This window comes from Otolemur garnettii, unplaced genomic scaffold (assembly GCF_000181295.1).
Source record: "Otolemur garnettii isolate 467f Iridium unplaced genomic scaffold, OtoGar3 scaffold00008, whole genome shotgun sequence".
In the NCBI taxonomy this organism is placed as follows: Eukaryota; Metazoa; Chordata; class Mammalia; order Primates; family Galagidae; genus Otolemur; species Otolemur garnettii.
Genome location: NW_003852403.1, coordinates 4564739 through 4574098, shown reverse-complemented (window position 1 = coordinate 4574098; position 9360 = coordinate 4564739). Strand labels below are relative to the sequence as shown.

Sequence of the window (9360 nt, the reverse complement as noted above, 5' to 3'; positions counted from 1 at the left end):
AGATGTTGACAATATATTATCTTGCAATTATCAAAAGAATAACTGTCAGAGATGAGCCTGATTTAAGACCTTAATTGTGCAGCCTTAAACGTTCTTTTACATTTCTGACATTCTCGTTCCTAAGATGAACTGCTTCACAGAATTGAGATTATCATCAGAAGAGCTTTATAAACTATAATATACTATACTAGGGCTAACGGGTCAATGTCTTTGTCTCTGTTTTGCCATCTTCAAATGATAGAATTTGAAGCAATTTCCGAGGTGAAAGGGTGCTTTAATTGATGTCTTCCTTCTCCCTAAGTGATGATAAGCCTGGGAAAGAGTTCTGTACATATTTGTGATTAAAACATTTTACCTCGCTGCTTCTCCTACAAAACACTAACTGGTGGATGACACCAGTGCAGGAGGCCTGGAGGCCCCTGGGGCCCTGGAATGGGAGGCTGTGGGGGTTTCCTTAGAGGTTTTCTCAGCGGCACGGGGCCGGGTCGCATCCTGGTCGGGTTAGAGTTGGGGCTGAGGCCATGGAACTCACCGAGGCAAGACCTAGGTGAGGCAAGACCAAGAGTGGATGCCGATCACCAAGCTGGGCGACCTGGTCAACGACATGAAGATCCAATCTCGGGAGGAGATCTATCTCTTCTCCCTGCCCGTCAAGGAATCTGAGATCGTTCATGCCAATGCAAAAGCAGACCCGCTCTGGCCAGCGGACCAAGTTCAAGGCATTTGTTGGCACTGGGGACTACAATGGCCATGGGGGTCTGAGTGTTAATTGCTCCAAGGAAGTAGCCACTGCAATCTGAGGAGCCATTGTCCTGGCCAAACTCTCTGTTGTCCCACTATGGAGAGGCTACTGGGGGAACAAGATCAGCCAGCCTCACACTGTTTCTTGCAAGGCGACAGGCCGCTGTGGCTTTGCACTGGTACGTCGCATACCTCCTCCTGGCGGAGCTAGCATCATCTCAGCCGCATGCTGCTAATGGTGACCTGCATGGATGACTGTCACACCCCAGCCCCGGCTGCACTGCTGCCCTGGGCAACTTCACTAAGGCCTGTCTCACTCCTGACCTGGAATGACACAGTGTTTTCCAAGTCTCCCTACCAGGAATTCACTGACCGTCTTGTCAAGACCCACACCAGAGTCTCCCTGCAGAGGCCCCAAGCTCCAGCTGTTGCTACAACATTGCATTTTTATACAAGAATAATAAAATGAATTAAGTCTGTTAAAAAATAAATTTACTACTCTTTAACAGGGCATCCATCAGGCTTTCTCATTTATTTCTTCTCCTCCTTTCCTTTTTTAAAATACTCTCAATATTTTAGAATCTTTTAGAGTCTTTTTTGGTTCATATTTCTCTTGTTCAGAAGAAACTAGGATTGAGATTAAGTTAAAAATATAATGTCAGTTAAAAATATAGTACTTGCAAATGTCTATATATACAAGTCCCTTCTAAGAAAACCAAATTATTTAAGCAAAAGAATGGTTTGTCAGATGTGATGTTAAAATGATAAAGAAAACTCTCTGAATCAGTCAGAAAATGTCCCAGAGCTTTCTCTAACCTATTAGGTTCATGGTAAGATGAAAATATTCTCATTTTTTATGGTTTCTTATCACAGAATAAAGAAGATACACGGTGAAAAGAATAAGAGTAAGTTGATTTGGGATTCACATAGCTTTGACCTTAAAGATTGTCAACAAACTGATTCCTTAAGCTGGTGTGCCCCCTCCATTGCATGAGCTGTAGTCTTTGGATGTAAATTATACCTAAAATCGGGGAAACATGTCCAAACTGTCAATAGAATATCAAGGAAAAGTGGTTGGTTAGTTAAAACACTATTCCTTAAATTAAAGATTTATGGGAATAAAATTTAGAGCTCTGATTTATATTAAAGTTATATGTCTACACGTCTTAAAAAGTGCTCTGCAGAGACATTCTTTGAAAGATGTTATTTGTGAAAGGTGGGCTTATAAAACAGGTAAATAAGGTATACTTAATCTCTATCAAAATTGCTAACTAATCCTAAAGTAAAAAGAATTTTAATCCCACTATTTCATATCTGACATTAAAGCATTGCACAATTTTTAGATACTATACCTATTCAAATCAAAGGCATAAGTCTTTACCATTTAAGTTTAACAGTTTTGTCCTTTTAAAGTAGAATAACAAAAAAATCAAGCTTCAATCCCTCTCAGTTTATTTTGTCAAAGTATGGAGTCATCCTTCCATGCTGTAACTGAGTCTTCATTACTTATGGTAAGGTAGATTACTGTAGATAAAGCTAGAAGGAAGGGATACAGTTGTAACTGCAGAGTTTGCAAATCTGCAATTGAAAGTGTAACTGGGAGGAGTGCCTGTGGCTCAGTGAGTAGGACGCCAGCCCCATATACTGAAGGTGGCGGGTTCAAACCCAGCCCCGGCCAAACTGCAACAAAAAATAGCTGGGCATTGTGGTGGGCACCAGTAGTCCCAGATACCTGGGAGGCTGAGGCAAGAGAATCCCCTAAGCCCAAGAGTTGGAGGTTACTGTGAGCTGTGATACCACAGCACTCTACCAAGGATGACAAAGTGAGACTCTGCCCCGCCTCAAAAAAAAAAGAAAGTGTAACTGTGGACTCTTTCACAGTCTCCTGAAAACACCAGCTTTTGTACAGCAAAGCAGGACTCTCAAATTCTTTCAAGAATTTTGTAAGTGAAGAAACACTTTCAAAAGGGAAATTACATTGTGTAAGTGTATCATCTCAGTAACAGTTATTCTCATATCTTTAGGAAACAAAATTATGACTTGTTTATTATATTAAAGATTATAAAATTATCTCAGTTGAAGCAAACTCAAGAAACCTAAATGAAAATATAAATAAAAGGTACATGAGTTTTGTTTGTTTTCCCCAACTCATAAAATCTTTCAAAACAAACAACTTTAGAAATTAAGAATAAACTTTGCACAAAATGTTATTTCACTTTCTTGGTTCTAGGCAAAATGGTAAAGCGAGCCCAGATGACTCTCCTCTCGTCTTGATTTCCTACTTGCGTGATACATCAAATGAGTAGAAAATGTTGCTATTTCTGGACATTGTTAAATGGTAAAATCTGGAAGGTTCTAAAGACTTTCTTAAACTTTTATTTATTTATTTATTTGGTTATTTATTTATGTTTGCAGGGAAAAAGACAAATGCACAGGTCTCTAAAGTGTGAAAGAAGACTTTGCAGAAAAGTTAAAGCACAGGCACCAATAACGTGCAACTAACACAATCATGCAAAATCTGAAAGCATTGGATATAATTGAAAATGGCAGTTGGTGGTGAGTAGCTGCATATTTTCCCATTATCCACGGAAAACATCTCTCTAAGGGGCAGCCTCATAGGCAGAACCCCTTACAGTGGAGGTTACAAGTCTAAGGGAAGTCAAGCTAGCACTTGACCTCAGCTTATATGCTGTTCAACAGACATGCTACCCACATGTAAAAGATCACAAGTTTCTAAACAGGCAGTACAAAACCACATGGAATAAGGTATGCTGCTAGGTATGTCCCCTAATCCTGCCCAAAAATAAAAAATAAAATGTTTCTCTCCTTTCTGAGAACACAGATGGTATTTATCCAGACTCTCTTGCAGTCGGATGCAGCTCACGGAATGGGAGCAGATGTGATATATGACATTTCCAGACCTGGCCAAAAATGTCTACTTGCTCTGCTCCACCTTATTGTTCCTCTTGTTGGCTGACAGCAATACAGGGAATCTAGGATCCATGTATGGAGTGTAACAGAGCTATCCTCAGCTTGGATTCTGCAATGACTCTGTTCAATACAGCTTTCCATCCTTCCCATTCTCCCACCCAACAAATGCAACCAGCATAAACTTTGATGTGAGAAATTTTAAAAATGTGTTATGTTGATAAATTACACATTTCAGTCTCTTTGTTACTGCAACTTATCCTCTGCTAACTAACCCACCTCCTGATACCTTCATCTGGCATGGCAAAAATTTAAACAATAGCTTTTCCCAACCCAATGCATTAAAAACAACAGAAAACAGGGAAAAAGAACTTGAAACTCTAAAACAGTTTGGGTATTATCGCCTTCATAAACTGTTCTACTGTAGGAAGCAGAAATAAATTGAGCATTATTTAATTATCTTCTTAACAAGGTTCAAGAGAACATGAAACTTTCTTTGACTTTAGGATAACAATGGGGACATAAAAGTAAGTGTCTTAGTGGATTACATACAAGGTTCTTAAAATTAATAATTAGAAACAATAACAGAGTAGAAAATGCATCACAAGTATAACTAGAAAATTGTGACATCTACAGGAATTATGCAGTTTTGTGAATAATTGAAGGAACTCCTCTGAGCAATAACAGTGTTGATTATAAACATTGGGCAAATGCAGAAAAATTGGAATTAATTTTGGTGATCAGTTCTTGGTGGCACAGACTATCCATGAGAAGAATAGATTTACATCTGGATGAAGTCACGAGACATATATCAAATTCTGAACAAAGAACAATGGATTAAGTATAGTACCAAAGGTGCCGAGTGAGGATGACAAGGACAAGGTCCATGATGCCAGTTTAGGAAATAAGAACCACTAGGAGAAGACATCTACTTTACAATTTCTTTATTTTATTTTTATAAAAATTTAAAAAACCTATGTATTTATTTTTGCCTCGTCTCCCAGAGTAGAGTACAGTAGCATCATCATAGCTCACAACAACCTCAAACTTCAGACCTCAAGCAATCCTCCCACCTCAGCCTCCCAAAGTGCTAGGATTACAGGCATGAGCCGCCATGACTGCCTATTTTCCACCCTTGAAAAAAATAGTTTAAAATGAAGTAGAATTATTAAGTAAGGTAATGAAGGATATAAGGCCATCAAAGAAAATTACTACTAAACTGGATTCAGAATATCGAATTAATAATGTGGAGGAAAGGTTTAAGATGTTCTGTAATAATGTAGAAGAAAAGTACAAAGACTTAGATTACAGAAAAGTTGAAACATGTGGAAAACAGATTCATGAAAGACAGACCTTTGAGTCTTTACATATAAAAAAAAAAAAAAAAGACAGTAGAGCACCTGAAGATCTAGGCTCAAATTTATCCTCTGCCTTAACCACCTACATCATCACACAAAGAATGGCAATATTGAGCAATATAGCTATTCTTTTAATACCCCAGTGTCATCATCTGATGAATAGGTATAATAGTAATGTTTATTTCATAGAATTGCTGTGAATATTCAATACGATAATACATATAAAGTGATTAAAACACGCTGGCTGTTAGTTCATGCTCCATGACATTATTAAATTAATAATTTGAATTTCAGATATTAGATTTCATAATATCTCTTTTTTTTAGACACAGAATCTCACTTTATCACCCTCGGTAGAGTGCCATGGCATCACAGTTGCCAGCAACCTCCAACTCCTGGGCTTAGGCACTTCTCCTGCCTCAGCCTCCCGAGTAGCTGGGACCACAGGCGTCTGCCACAATGCCCAGCTATTTTTTTGTTGCAGTTTGGCCAGGGTCGGGCTCAAACCCGCCACCCTCAGTATATGGGGCCAGCACCCTACTCACTGAGCTGCAGGCGCTGCCGGATTTAATAATATCTTAATCATATAAAGTTTTCAATTTGAAGAATGAGGAGTTTTTGTTGTAAATGGTGACATTCACAAAATGTGATCAATAACTGCATCAATTTCATTCAAATATTTGAATACCAAGAAGTAAAGTGAATTATCTGACACTGGAGAATAAAAACTGGCATTCCACACTGGAGGTCATTATCCGAAGTGAAGTAACCCAGGAACAAAAAAAAAAAAAAAAAAGCTGCATGTTCTCATTTATAAGTGGGAGCAAAACAGTAGTTATGAAGGGGCACACAGAGTGACATAGTGAACACGGGAGACTCAGAAGGGGAGCGTGAGATGGGAGCACGGGGTGTAAATTACTGGTGACACTGAAAACCTAGACTTCTCCACTTACATAATTCATCCATGTAACAAAAAGCCGTTTGTGCCCTCTAAACCTATTAAAATAAAAATTTAACAAAACTGTCATCCTCATAAGGCATCATCATTTTTCTTACTGACCACATCACATGAAATAAACTGAGCAATAGGCCACAATCAGATTCTTAGGCACACTGCCTTAATTTTTTTCCTGCTGGCATTGTTACCAAATCTTAACAAAATGAGAAACGGTAGAAGAGAGACAAACAGGCAAGAATTATCTGGCCACACACAAGCTCTGCTTGTGCAGGTACAAGCCCACACATGCATGAGCACATAGAATACAAATAACGTGATGGAGGACAGATGTCCACTTTACAAGATTGTAGAACTCCTGGTTCTTAAACCTTCAACGAGAAGAAGACCGATTAAGCCTCTTTCATCAGAAGGTTCATCTGGCAGATATGCCTGTATATAAAATATTTTATATAGTACTTATGTAAGATTTTAGTTTAAAAATTTTTAAGCTTGTAAGATGTGTTCTACCTTAGTCTTTGTTAAAAGTGCTTTCATTTCCATAAGTCACCTTGTGTATTTAAGGGGTGGTTATAAAATAAGGCCAATTTTATTTATATTTCATTTGTCTTATATTCATATTTTAATAATTTGGTGAAATGAAACATTTAAAGTAAAATTCCTAGGTAAAAATGAAGAAATTATTTTGGTCTACTACTAGGTGTATGGAAAATAAAACTCTCACAGTGTATTCCTGGGTTGATTTCTAGGAGATGAAAAAGTTTAAACTAATGAATGATTCAAGCAAGTTTTTCATCCTTCATTAGGAGTGAATTAATTTCTTTTAAAAATGAGCAATATTCTTTAGTTGTTAAATGTGTAAATTTCACTTCAAACATGCAAAATCTTCAATCTATTTAAAGATTGATGTGTCAACGATGAAATATAAATTACAGAAACAAATCAGGTTTAGAAATTTGGAGCTCTTGACTGTGGTTACTGCTGCGATGCTCTAGCCCGGCACATCTCAGCCTGATTATGAGAGATGAGAGGAAGAAGTGGCATTGGGAGAAAATAGTTCCCACATAAATAGGAGATGTGATTTTGATATGAATTATGGAAAACAAGGTGAGAACCTTGAAAGATAATTCTTAACAGACTATTCACTATCTTAAATGCAATGTCACAGTTTCTCATATTTGAAAGGGCTGATTACAGAATTGCAAAGAAGGTAGGTTTTAGCCTACTGTCTTTCTCTTTTTAGATGATTCACATAGTTTGTAATACAATATGCATTTTTAAATATTTGTTTCTGGAAAAATACAAATGCTTTTCTTAGTTCTGCCTTTGTGCCTTTTCCTGGTCTGTTCCCTTGGATTTGTCAACTTGGTTGTATATAAAAAAGGAACCATGTTAATGTTTAATAAATTTTGTTAAATGGATTTTTATAGGTCTTCAAAGTTGTAGGAACTAGAAATAATAAAGTTAAAAATAACAAACATAGGTTTTTCACTTACATACGTTATATAATTGAAGGATGATTTCCACTGCTGTTATATTTGGCCACATTCGACCCTTCAAAGATAATAACATAAGGAAGATAGTTCTCTGCTCACAATTGAGGAAACAGACTCAGCACAGTTAAATAATTGTCATTGGAGAGGACCAAAGTCAAGGAAGGAATCCCAAGACTTCTGATGTTAAGAACTGGATTAATGAAATTCTATAACAGATGTACGGTTTGGATTAAATGAACAACAAACAACAAAAATAACTGGTGAAAATGGATAAACCAATTTTTCATTGCCTTTTAATTCCCATCTTGCCCCTCCATGTTTAATTTCAAGTTCTAGAGGAGAAAATAAGCAATAAAGGTCACTTATTATCAATCACATCTTGGAATGGACCCTTTCAGTGTAACACTTTAAAGATATTACCATTCCCAAGTCTGCAGGATCAGAGAAGTTTCTTAACTTACCCAAGTGCACAGAGCACTCAATAGTAGAGCTAGCATTAGATCATAGGGTTTCCAATTACTTAATTTTTTTCATTGTAACATAGTTTGAAACAGCCCTCATTCCAAGTAACATGTAGTGTTCTGGCACCTACCATACCCTAAAAGGAATTGCTGTGCAGAAATACTGGGATGATCGATTTTCCTATCCCACCACATGACATCATTGACAGTAAATAATGTAGATAATAAACCAAATCTGGTGGACATTCCACTGGGGGTTAAGAATTTAGATGGAGGATCACATTCTAGAAGGACTGGCTCTTTTATCCTTTTAAAGTCATGTTTTATTAATAAGCACTGGGTAAGATAGGTTCATTTTGAGCAAATCTTTGATAGTTTTAACAACTGCTAAAAACTTCTCTGGTATATATAGTGTATAAGACACAAAATGAAGAAAAAATAAACTATGAATCATAACCTATCCTAGAAATATATTAGATTCTTGACTCTGTCACTAAAATAGTAAAGTTTTGGATTCTAGAAACTAATGTTTGTATTCTAGCTTCAGCTAGATATGACCTTAAGCAAGCTATTTAAATCCCCTGTTTCTAAATTTGCCAAAGAGGATTAGAATTTCAGATATAAAAATCAAATGAAATAGTTATCTATGGATAGACTATTAGAAATAATTAAATGTAGTAGATCCACTGGAAGTGACCTCTGCATGAAAAAAACAAATACTTGATGAATGATGCAGAATTAAAATTAAAAACCTTCCAAACCATGGGCAACAAGAGGAAATAATGTCAACTCAGAATTCTAACTCTGAGAACAGAAATAACTTAGGGATAATTAAGTTGCTATAATGCTATTATATTGTCAAAACATATCTAGTTCTCTCTTTTTAAATCTTCATCATTTATGATCTGGAGAAGATAATAATGTCTTTTAATCCCCCTAGGTAAAAGGAGGGACTTGGCAAATTATAAATTCATCTCAAAACACAATTTTTTAGACAAAGATTCTAACTTGCCGTTGATCAGTTTATGTAACCACCTCAGATTTCTTTACCTTCACATCCTACCCAAAGTTAATAGTACCCGCAGTCTTCATGTTTTGTAAACCAGATAGCAAAAGGAGTTTAGAGTTCACATAAAATAATTTATTATAATATTTCCTTGGGATAAGCTCTTGTAAAGATTTTTGTTAACCGATAAAATGCCATTAACTATCAAACGAGTTTTTGATCTTGATCTTACTAATTATCATAAAGAGAGATAATCAATATGCAAAAGAAAAATAAAACTTCTACAACTACCTCCTTCGCAGATTAGGCCACTGCGATTACCCCAGCTATTTTCCCTCAATTAACTCAACACTTCCAAGAAGTAGAACAATTTTCTCCCTTTGTAGAACCAGAAAATTGGACCTATTATTATTTC

General features: G+C 36.5%; 1 pseudogene; it reads left to right on the top strand.

The window, feature by feature from the left end:
• Positions 1 to 204: 204 nt before the first annotated feature.
• On the top strand, positions 205 to 1210 carry LOC111723136 (annotated as a pseudogene).
• Positions 1211 to 9360: the final 8150 nt, after the last annotated feature.